At 49.7% G+C, this 12,147-nt stretch overlaps 1 protein-coding gene across 13 annotated transcripts in view; it reads left to right on the top strand.

The window, feature by feature from the left end:
* Window positions 1–12,147, top strand: part of EIF4G3 (eukaryotic translation initiation factor 4 gamma 3) — a 144,151-nt gene that overhangs the window by 49,464 nt on the left and 82,540 nt on the right. The gene's annotated exons all lie outside the window — the stretch shown is intronic.

Below are 12,147 nucleotides of genomic sequence, written 5' to 3'. Positions count from 1 at the left end.
GGAGGGGGCAAAAGAGGCAGGGAATGGGGCGAGAAAGGGGGGCAACAAAAGATACTGGGATGGGGGAAATTAGGGTGTGTAAAGACTGAGGTGTGAGATAGAGGAGAGCCTGGTGTTCCCTGTGCTCCTGGGGAATTTATACCTGTTGGAATCAAGTAGGAAGATGTGAGTGGGTCTGCTGTGAGGGGAGTGGGTTTGTTCTGAGCAGGGGGAGGCAGGATGGCACCGAGGGGAGGGCTGGGAATGGGGAGGTGGTGGGAGAGCCCCGAGCGGATCACAGTGCTGGGAGAAGGGAAGCTCCTGAGTCCTGCCAGCCTCTTCAATCCCTCTAGAGCAGGAGATTCCTGAAAACAAATAAGGTCCTGGAAGGAACACTTCACCTGAGTGCTGTGCATCCTGGATAAAAAGTGGTGGGAAAAGTGGAAACTTGTGATTGTGTTTGGGGCTGCTCGTCCTTTGTGGGGTGGGGAATCTGAGGCTGAAGTATCTACTCAGGATCATAAGTAGCTTGCAGGCATTAGTCAGCAGTGTTGGAGCTGTTCCTTGCACTCTTCCTGCATGGTTTTGGAAGTAAAGGCTCTGGATTGAGCACTGGGGCTCATGGAGCAGGGAGGACACAGAGCAAACCCTCAGGTGGTGCCTGGCTTGTGTCATGGATCAAGACATTCCTTCCTGGTAAACCTCAGCCACACAGGGAAGCTCATCATGCGGGAGATAAGAGGGGAAGAAAGAGAACATTTCAGGCAGCCTCTTTAAAAACTGTTCTAATCAAGGGGTTTCTTTTCTTCCCTGAATATTTTCCCGTTGAGTCAGTGCTTACACAGAGAGTGGGCTCGGTGCCAAACCCACTCCAGCCCCGGGAAGACGCTCCTTTCCTGTTCTGCTGGCTCTTGCTGGCTTGGAAGTGAGTGTCAGATTGTGTCCATGCCCTGCTGCTTGGAGGGACCTGGGAGCCTCCAGGGCTCCAGGAGGATGTTTGTGCTCCCAGTGTTTGGGAACAGCCTTCACGTGCTTGGGGAGGGGGAGGAAAAGCAAGAGCCAGGGTTTTAAGCCAGGTGGAGCATTGGGCATTGTGCCCCTTGGGGGCCAGAGGGCACTGAGGTCTGGGTAGTATTTCCCCAGGTGATTCCTACAAAGGTGAGACTCAGTTGCAAAGCAGCCAAAATGATGGTTCCTGTTCATTCCCAGCACTTCTGAGCAGGTGTTGGCACCTCAGGTGACCCTCTCCCTTGGAGCTGGAGGTGCTGGTGAAGGTTGGATGATGATGCCAGGCTGGACGGGGCTTGGAGCAGCCTGATCTGATGGAAGGTGTCCCTGCCCATGCAGGGGGTGAGACAAGATGACCTTGAAGGTCCCTTCCATGAAGAACCAAAATGGAAGTGCTTACACTTGGGACACTCCCACCAGTAAGGCTTGAAAGGGCATCAAGCCTCTCAGCATGAGCACTTCCAGGATAACCTGTCCCCAGGGAGGGTTTTCTGTACCCCTGAACTATTAGAGGTTTAGCTGAACCTGAATTTTGAATATTCTTACGTGTGTCTCCCTTTGCCCCCTGTCAGGGGCTGGGTTTCCATGTTGTGTAAGAAATCCCCCAGTTGAGGTCTGGATGAAAGTTTCACCTGTTCATTGCATCGTGGTTTGTCTCCTGTGGGTTTCAGGGAATGCCCTTGTGCTTGTGTTAACAAAGGTGGTGAGTGGAAGTTTCCTTTTTCCAGACCACTTGTAGTTTTGTGAGCTTCCATCATGATTTCATTTATTTGCTCTCTTTTAGATAAACAATCAAAATCCTTTAAATCTCTCATCACTTGAAAGTTTTTCTGTGCTGTAATTGTTCTTTTTGTCTGATTGTTGGACCCCTTAAATCCTGCTGTTTCCCTTTTGAGATAGAGATCCAAGCTGATATGGGATTTGGATGAATGTACTGCTATTAATTCCTTTAACAGCAATAAACCACTTCACAAATAACTGTATTTTACCCACCCACGCTGTGTGGATGGTTGAGCACTGAACAAAGGTCCAGTCCTGCCTAATGTAGGAGTGTTTGTGCATAAAAGATAAGGACAAGACCACTTCATTTGAATTAGAGTCTGATTAAGGGTCATTGATTTCTCCATCAGACCCCTGAGTTAATAAATACTAATGAAAGTGAGTCTTTCCAAGGCAGGGACTGCTCTGGAGGCAGGAGGAAATGAAAATATTGATGGATGATTTTAGGCTTTGGATATCATTTGGTACTAAAACTAATTTTGCCAGTGCTAGAATTTGTGTCACTTGGTTGTGTGGTCAGAGGTGACTGTGAGTGCTGAGCTCAGTCTGGGCTCAGCTCAGAGGTCAGTCCTTGCTGTCCCCTGGTCGGGATCTCACCATCTCCTGGGGCTCAGTTTCTTGAAGTGAGGATCTCACAGAATCATGGAATATCCTGAGCTGGAAGGGACCCACAGGGCTCATCCAGTACAACCCCTGGCCCTGCACAGACACCCCAACAATCCCCCCTGTCCCTGAGAGTGTTGTCCAAACACTCCTTGAGTTCTGGCAGCCTTGGGGCCGTGGCACTGCCCTGGGGAGCCTGGTCAGTGCCCAACCACCCTCTGGGGGAAGAACCTTGTCCTGAGATCCACCCTGACCCTGCCCTGGCACAGCTCCAGCCATTCCCTGGGTGCTGTCCCTGGGCACAGCACACATCAGGGCTGCCCCTCATGAGGAAGCTGTGAGGTCTCCCCTCAGCCTCCTTTTCTCCAGGCTGAACAAGCCAAGTGCCCTCAGCTCCTGGAATGGCCCTGAGAGGGCCCTTCCCCCTCCCCCTGTGCAGAATCCGTGCTCTGAAGGAGAACAGAGGGTCAGCAAGTGCTGCAGTTCCACAAGTGCCCCCTCTCTGCCCTGGCTGCTCCAGAGCTGCCTGTCCCAGCACTCGGTGATGGGGATGAGGTGACAGCTTACATTCTAGGAAGTGATAAAAGGAACTGCTGTCCCTCAGCAGAGCTCTGGGAGCCAGAGCCCTTCACGGCTCTGCAGGGTTGTGTGTGATGAGACAACAACACTGGGCTCTGTAAGGGAGAATTTGGGAACCGTGGATCAGGGATGTAAGGCAGGTTTAGTCCCTCCTGTGGGAAGTCAGGTGCAAGTGTGTGTTGTACCTGTGTTGGCTTTCCTTCAGCTTTATTTAAATGAGCAGGAGCAGCTGTTCTGCAGTGCTGGGGTTTGGTGACTCTCTCACTTGCTCCTCTGCCTTTTCCATGTGATGGAGCCAAAACAAGAGCAAGACTCACTGTCCCACTTCCTCCCAGGGCTTTGCTGACAACCAGCCTCTGGCACTTTGCTGCCCTTCAGAATGGGTTTGTGCAGCAGCACGAGGAGAGCTGGGCAGTGATGTGGAACAGTCCCACACCCCCGGCGCCACAGCGAGAGACAGCCTTTGCTTCCCAAATTCCAGGGCCTTGAAATCATCCTGCAGCTCTCAGGAATGTGCTGAACTGCGCAGGGGAATGCGCAGCACATGCTGCTGCAGTGATGTTATGGCCAGATGTGGCCCCAAGTACATAAAATTCCGTATTCCTGTTGGGTTTTGTGTGAATATTCCAGCAGGGGGAGGAGGGACACGGCCCCTCTGCCTCCTCTCCTGGCTTGAGGCTGCACAAGGGGATGGTTGGACACAATTTGCTTTCTCAGTGTGCAGAGGAAAGGAGAAGCTGTTGAAAAAGGAGCAGAGAAGTTCCTCCTTGGGAATGGCTCCCAGAGCAGGTTCTCCAGAGCTCAGGTAGGGCCTGGATTGCAGCCTGCTGGGCACCACTTGCCTGAGCTCTCTCATCCCATGATGGATGTGGGAGAGTCCAGAGCAGGCAGAGAACATTCCCAGAGCCACTGAGACAGAGCAGCTGAAATGCTGTCAATCTGCCCCTCTCTGGCTGTACCTCCCAGTAAATGATGGGGCAGCTGTGGTGGGATGGGAATAACAGGAAAACCCTTCCAGAGCAGCCAGGCTGGGGCTTGGAAGGAGCAGCAGGACAGTTTCCCTCTGTCCATGGAGTGATCAGAGGAGGAGAGGGCTCCTTCAGCTGTGCAACAAGCAGAGGCGACATGTGGAGCTTAGGGCACGAGGAGAAGACAATTTGAACCTGGGAATGTTGTGATGGATCCCAAGGAACAAGTGCAGTGGGTTCTGGCGCACGAGGGGAATGGTTTGGAAAAGACTCTTGGCTTTCTCCGCCTCGGCTTTAAAACTGCAGCTCTGACGTGTGTGCTGAGGGATTCTCTTAGTCCAGGCCCATGGTTTGGAAGCACCAACCAACCAGGCTTGGAACAAATTGCCAGGAATTTCCTCAGTAATCAGGGAAAGCTGCAGCTCTCGTTAGGAACACGCTGTGCACTGAGCAGAGCTCAGCCTGCCCACGGCTGGGCTGGAATGTGGAGCACCAGGGAGCAGAGGACCTCTTGGCATCTATAGAGACCTTCTGGAGCTGTTGGAGTTATGGACATCCCTCATCAACTCCTAAAAATGTCAAGATACACCCGAGCAAACAAAAGGGCAGGAGGGCTGAACCCGCTGGATCTCGGTGTTCAGAGACCTTGAATTTTAGGTGGCTGATTTAAATCCAGAACAGATTGTACCAGCTGAAACTTGTTACCATCTGGTTCTGTGCCTGAAGTGAAGAGAGTTTTGTGGTCTCATTCTGGTCCTCAGAAATGTCACCATCGTTAAATTAGCGTTTGTAATGGCAGGGAGACATTCCTTAGGACCTTAAGGTCTGGGAATGTGTGCCAGGAGCATGTCTGCCTGCCATCTGGGGCATGTTTATAGGCAATCCCCAAGCCCCCCTTTTATTATCTTGGATTCTTTCTATGGGAGCTGGAATAATCCTGTTATAACCATGGTGTTTATTCAGTGCCTCCATCACCCGTGGCCCCAATGTGAGATGCTTTTAATAAAGTGACTTTTATTAAGGGATTGGAATGGAAGGAGGGATGTAATTTAATTGTAACCTCGCCTGTTGTGCCCTGTGGAAAGTCAGGTGTCCTGGGAAGTGTGAGTGTTACTCCTGGTTCTCTCCTCATGTTGGAGGCAGCTGCCTTCGGGGTCTGGTTGCTACACATTACACTCATCTTCCCCCAAATTCTGGGGACCAGTGACAGCACCTAAGGGAGTGACTGGAGCTGCTACAGAGGAGATTTAGTCTGGATATTAGGAAAAGGTCCTTCCCCCAGAGGGTGGTTGGCATTGACCAGGCTCCCCAGGGCAGTGGGCACAGCACCAAGGCTGCCAGAGCTCCAGGAGGGTTTGGACAATAGGGTGGGATTGTTGGAGTGTCTGTGCAGGGCCAGGAGTGGGACTTGATGATTCTTGTGGGTCGCTCCAACTCAAGATATTCATGATTCCCCATGGTCCACCTGTTTGGTCCACGTGTGCTTTGCTAGGAAGAAGAAATCTGGAGCACAAGGGACTCCTGATTTTACCATCTCATTCATGCAAACACCCTGTCCATCATTTCTGTGTCCAAGAGCATCCTTGTGCACACCTTGGTCGGAGTCGGTCTCTAAACTTTTCAGGGAACTCTTCCCCCATGGAGCTTCTCCACCCTGGAAGCTCCTTGTTTTGGGGACAGTGCCATTAGAGCAGATTTCCTGCCAGTTTAAACCACCTGGAGTCCTGTGACTTGTGGGCTTGTCAGGCAAGGTGTTTGTTAGTGATGTGGACACAGAACAAAAGATGAAACTCTCCTTGGATAAGTGGAGAAGTTGGTGCTGGACCAGCCATGTGAGAAAGTTGCCTGTTCTGCTCCTCCAAACAGCACATTCCAGTTCCTTGGGTCTTCTGTCCATTCCAGATAATGAGGATAAAGAAAATTTAAGCAACTCAATTATTGATAGTGCTTTGAGGGCAAGAGACCTGCCTAAAAAACCAGATTAATATGCTCTAATGGATTTTTTCTGAGCAGTCAAGAGTTTGACCTCTTGTCCTTCCCACTTTGTTCCTTGTGCTTCTTTCTGCACATCCAGGTCAGGCTTCATCCCAGCACATTTCCAATGCATTTTGCTAATTCTGAGCTTGCAGGGTCTGTGACTGCAGGTGGAGATTTGAAACTGTGAGTTATTTAATAGCTGATAAATCCAGAAGTGTAATCTGCTTTTGGCCTTTGTGTTCGAGACCTGCTGGAAGTGCAGCTGAACCCTCTGGTTTGTAATAGGATTAGGAGGGTTTTGATTGGGTTAATAATGCTGGGAATATTTCCTCCTAGAATGTATTTCATTATTTTTGATTCATTACTGTGCTTTTTCCCTCATTAGGTTAAAGCTGGGCTGGAAATGTTGAGCATGTCTGTGTCTTGGTGCCTTCAAGGTGCTTTTGTGTAGGGATGCTCAGCTTGGTGGGTGTCTTCTAGTTTGGGGGAGCAGTTGGGTGTAAGAGCTGCAGGAAGAGAGAGTGGGGAAGGCATAATGTGGCTTCAAATGCCAATTAACACTATTAATTTTAATAATTATTTAACCCTGGAAGCAGTTAGATTTCAGAAGGCACAAGGTAGGAGGGATGAATGAGTTAGTTTTAATATTTGTGCACTTAAGAAGGACTAGGAACAGCATTCAAGTCTTTTTTTTTTCCAATAAGAAAAAGAAAGAATGAAAAATCCATTCCAATTTTATCAGGTACACGTGCAAAGGGAAGATTGCAGCACAAATCCTGAGTGTAGTCAGGACTAGTTCTGCCTTTAGAGCCACCCCTCGTGATGCTGGTTTGCAGGGGATTCACAGAACCAAATAATGGAATCCCAGGATGGTTCAGGTTGGGAGGGACCTTAAAGATAATCCAGTGCCACCCCCTGCCATGGGCAGAGACACCTTCCACCCTCCCAGGTTGTTCCAGCCTGGCCTTGGACACTTCCAGGGATGGGGCAGCCACAGCTTCTCTGGGCAACCTGTGCCAGGGCTTCCCCACTCTCACAGGGAAGGATTCCTTCCCAATATCCCATCCAACCCTGCCCTCTGGCCATTGTGAGCCATTCCCCTTGTCCTGCCACTCCAGGCCCTTGTAGGAAATTCCTGCTCTGAGAGGTGTGTTTGATCCTTCTCCAAGTGCTCTGTTGTGCCCAGTGGGCAGAGATGTGTTTTTCTACAGCTGCTTGAGCTTTTCCTCCCGGGAGTGACTGTGGCCTGGCTCAGAGTGTTCCCTGGCCCTTCCACCCTGGTGCAAATGGAGGGATTTGGAATGGGAAAGCTCCCTGTGGGTGTCTTGGCCACACAGCCCCTCCTGGCCGGGTGCGAGCGGAAACGGCTTTATTTGGCTTGTGAGATTATTGTGAATCAAAAGCAGTTTTAAACTTGCCAGTAGCTTTTCTTTGGGGGAGGGAGTGAAATAGCATTTTTAATAGAAAATCAAATTTCTCTGTAGCTGTTTTAAAATTCCGCAGATCCCTTCCTTCAGGACTTTTCCATGTGTGTTTTCTGTTCTCGCAGCCACGTGCTCTGGGCTTTATTTTGTTGCTTTTCAGACTTTGCCACTTGTTGAACCACAGTTTTTATTCATAATATAAGAAGACAAAACAATACGAGGCAACTTGCCATTTTCTTACATTTAATAATTCCAGTTCTGGAATCCCTTCTGTAATAATACCTTCTGTTCCCTGCGATTTAATGGCTGTTTTCTTGCATGCTCCAGAAAACAGGCAGTTTTTAAACAAACACCATGTGTTCCATAAAGCACCAGAGTCAGCACAAAAGTCAGGGCTTTACTCAGCCTGCGTTTTGTAAACACAGAGGGCATAAAATATTCCCAGCAGCCAGATAAAGTGGGGAGATGGAGCCCTGGAATTACTGGATTCCACCATTCGCTGTTGTGTCAGGCTGGGAACTGAGGAATAACCTCTGGAGCCGTTTCTACCTGCAGGAGAGAGGGCCACATTCCAGAGGTGAGGGTTTGAATCCATAACCAGCCTGGTTCTCCTGCCAGCTGAGCTCTCACTGTGCTGCTTTCCATGGAAACGACAAAGATTCCGGAGCAGCAATTCCAGTTCTGGCTCCCCGTAGCCTGGAAGGGCTGTACCCATGATCTCCACAGACCCCTCTTTACAGAGCTGTTAGAAACCAATAATTTATTCAGTTGCTTGAAATTTGTGCAAATTCAGACACTTTATACACAGGGTATTTCTGGGTTTCAGTGTAATTTGATAAATCTTGAATATTTTATCTGATTGCTTCCCTGGACTCAGACAGGTGAAGGTTGGAAGAGACCTGGAGATCAGGTCCAAGTCAGGGTCAGCTGGAGCAGGGAACTCTGGGCCACATCCCCACGGGTTCTGAATATTTCCAAGGATGGAAACATCCTCAGAGATAGAAGATGGCAAATTTTTGGAGCTTTTCATTGCGTTTTGGGGAAAAATAGGAGGAAAACTGCAAACCTGCTGATGCGCTGGAGGAGGGTCTGGGCTGACTGAGGTGGTGTTCCTGAGCACAAGTAATTGTCCTCAGAGTTCATGCTTTTGTTAAAATGGGACAGAATTTTACAGGACAAGCAAAAGGTGCTTTGTGAACTCTGCTGACGTTCCCAGCAGTGGAGGTGTTGGAATTCTGCCCCCAGCACACACAGGCACACGTACACACCATATTTTTGGGTATCTTTATTATAGAAAATACCGATTTCCCTAATGACGTGGTGGTCATTAGCAGCCCACCCCAGGCTGTGAACCAGGTGCTGCAGCCAGGCAGGGCCTGGCAGTTCAGCCTCGGAAAGGAGCCAAGTAAACCCACGGCAGCAGCTCCAGATGTTCTGGGGTGATTTACAGGGACCTTCCCCGTGGCCTCGCGCCTTCGTCAGCGCCAGTTCCAAACCCAGGCAGGTTCTGTGCTGATGGATTTAATAAAGGGGTGGCTCTGGGAGGGCACAGCCACTGGCAGGACATCTATCCACCCCCATGGCTCAAAATCCCACTGGTTTCAGTATTCCAGTCTGGATCCTCCGCTGACCAGGTCGCTGGCTCTGGAGCTGGGCATGGGCTGATCAGCTGGAGTGACTGACCTGGGAAGCAGGAGGGTTGTTCTTTCCTCCCCAGGCTGAGTGTCCTGTTTGCCTTTGCTCTGTGGTGAGGGATGGACACATCCAGGATTGCTGCTGAGAAAAGCACCATCATGGAATGGTTCGGGTTGGAGGGACCTTAAAGCTCATCCATCCTGAGTGTTTCAGGACTAGGTCTGCCTTTAGAGCCACCCCTCATGCTGCTGGTTTGCAGGGGATTCACAGAACCAAATAATGGAATCCCAGGGTGGTTTGGATTGGGAGGGACCTTAAAGCCCATCCAGTGCCACCCCCTGCCATGGGCAGGGACACACCTTCTGCTATCCCAGGTTGCTCCAAGCCCAGTCCAACCTGGCCTTGGACACTTCCAGGGATGGGGCATCCTCTGGGAAATCCATTCCAGGGCCTCCCCACCCTCACAGGGAAGGATATCTTCCCAATATCCCATCTATCCCTGCCCTCTGGCAGTGGAAAGCCATTCCCCCTTGTCCTGTCCCTCCATCCCTTGTCCCCAGTCCCTCTCCAGCTCTCTGGGAGCTCCTTTCAGCACTGGAAGGGGCTCTCAGCTCTCCCTGGACCCTTCTCTTCTCCAGGTGAACCCCCCCAGCTCTCCCAGCCTGGCTCCAGAGCAGAGGGGCTCCAGCCCTGGAGCAGCTCCGTGGCCTCCTCTGGACTCGCTCCAGCAGGTCAGGAATGGGCATCTTGTGTCTGTGTTGCACAAACTGTCTTTGCCCAGGGAAGAGCAAACCAGCTTTCCTTCACCACCTGCCCTGGGTGACAGTCTGATTATCCATGTTAAAGAAGGAAAAACACCTGTAGCTCTGTGGTTGTTCCTTGGGACTCAGTTTCCCTGTTCCTTTCTGTTCTGCCTGCTCAGATGGGTGACATTAAATCACACAAAGCCATAAAAAAGGTGGTTACCACTTTCTCAGGGCAGGTAGTGACACAGGTGATGTACCCCAGACAAACTGCTGCAGAGGATGAAGGGTAGAGAGAAGTAATTCCTCCTGGGTCAGGATATTTGTATCCTTTTAAAGGCTGAGTTTAATCACAGAATCCCAGAATGGTTTGGGTTGGGAGGGGCCTTAAAGCTCATCTTGTGGCAGGAGCACCTGCCACTGAAATGTTCATATTTACCAACACAAGGAATTCTCCTGAAGGCTGGGATTATGGAAAAAGAGGGAATTAAACCAGTGTCCTTGTGAGAAGAAGGGCAGTGGTGATGCCAGCTGCTTCTTCTCTGCTTGTTTTACTTGTCTTCAATTTGGTGAATCTCAAAAATCAGGCAAGACACCTGGAGCTGACCTGGCATTTGAAAGGAATAGCTTTAGAAAAAACCTACATATTTAAATAAACTCACTGAACAATCACAGTTCCTGTTTACTCTTTGCTTCCACCCAAATCCAAACCTGGGAGTTTCCCAGTAAATCCCATGTGCAGAGACTTTATCCCATGTCCCACCCTGGTCCCGTCCCAGCCCCTCCATCAGGACCAGGGTGTTTGTAACTGTGTTAAAGTGAAAACTCTACATCTGCACGACCTGTCCAGTGTCAGAGAAGAGCTCTGGTCCTTTCATCACTGATTTTAACGGGACTTGGAATATTCCAAGTACTATATAAAATGTTTCCCACGTCCTGACGCACCTCCAGGGGAGCAGCACTGGCCTAGAGAGGCAAAAAAGTAAAAAACGCACATATTTTAATTTTACAGAGGTGAAGACAAGCTCATTTCAGTGATTCTGGATAATTTGCAAATGAGCTGCTTCAAAAATTCAGCATTTCTGCTGTGGTGTGAACCAAACCCTGGGTATTTGTAGCTGTGAATGAGGACTCGTGTTTAAGCAGAGTGACCTGAGGGGGTGTGTGTGATCTGCAGGTCAAGTGTCCTTGTAATAAAGAAACATTTAGAGGGGAATTGTCCCTGTTTAGTGGTTTAATCATTGTTGTGCTATTTTTAAAGCTGAGATAATTCACAGGAGTAGTGGGAAATTATGCTTTGTGCATTATTTGAGAGGCTGCTGTGTAGGAAAGGCTGAAATGAATAAATTTAACAATTTAGGTTTCTCCATCATCATTTCTAATATTTGCAGATGAGCTGGAGTTACGTGTTACAGATACTCTGGATTTTTTCCTGCCATGCACAAATTTTCACATCATACCCGTTGCAGCTTCCAAGCCTGTTTTCCTGCCTGCAGAGCACCCCAGGGAGGACAAAAAGAGATTGATTTGAATTATCTGGTTGCCAAAATAACAATAAAATACAAATATGTCCCAAAGAAGTGCAGGTGCTGAGTGATGCCTGTGGGCAGGTGCAGGTGAGGGGGCTGATCCTGGGCATCTCCAGAGCTCTGGGACTCACAAAGGGGTTTATTTTGTCCATTGCCAACATATTGATTTAGGTCAAAAGCTGCTTCACCTCCTCTGCTGCAGCCCCAGGGGGGTGGTAAAGCCAGGGAGAGCAGGACCCTCCTCATCCCTTTCCCTTGATGTTCCTAAGGCAGCATCAGGATGGAAAATGAGCCTTTCATTGCCCACGTGTCTGTGGGCTGTGGAGATTCTGGGCTGTTCTGGGCTGCTCTGGCTGTGGCTGTTATCTCTGCCTTGCAATAACACAGCTTTTCATATCAGATAAAAAACATAATCTTGCTGTAACATCCAGTCTTTGGAAGTTTGAACCATTTTCCCTGGAAGGCAGTGCAGGAACAGGAGCAGCTGCCTTTGAGGAGGCTGGAAAAGCTGCTTCTCCCAACACTGAGTTAGTGCTGATACACCTTTATTAAAATCCAGGCCAGTCAGAACCAAAGCTGGAGGGGAAATAAAGGAGCTGGGTGTGAGGAGGGGCAGCCCAAGGAGCTGCTGCTCCGGCCTGCCTGAGTTCATTAGGGAGAAATGAAGATACAGGGTTTAAATTATAATCCTCTTTACTTTCTAAGAGCTGAATGCTGAGATTTCACTCGCTGGGTCCTGGAGGGCTGCAGTTGTTTGGGTTACAGTGATTGAGTTATCACAGGGATTGGATTGGAGGCTGTGGGAGGGCAGAGCCAGCCCAGCTCGACAGAGAAAGGAGGATTCAGAACTGAAAGCCACTGTCCTTGCTGTCACCATCATTCCACAGGGGTGAGGCAAGGGATGGGTTGTGCTGCTGTGGGG

Source organism: Neopelma chrysocephalum, unplaced genomic scaffold (genome assembly GCF_003984885.1).
Source record: "Neopelma chrysocephalum unplaced genomic scaffold, ASM398488v2 Primary Assembly neopelma1_90, whole genome shotgun sequence".
Lineage (NCBI taxonomy): Eukaryota > Metazoa > Chordata > Aves > Passeriformes > Pipridae > Neopelma > Neopelma chrysocephalum.
Note: the sequence above shows the minus strand (reverse complement) of the source record. Positions and strands in the feature narration are given on the sequence as shown.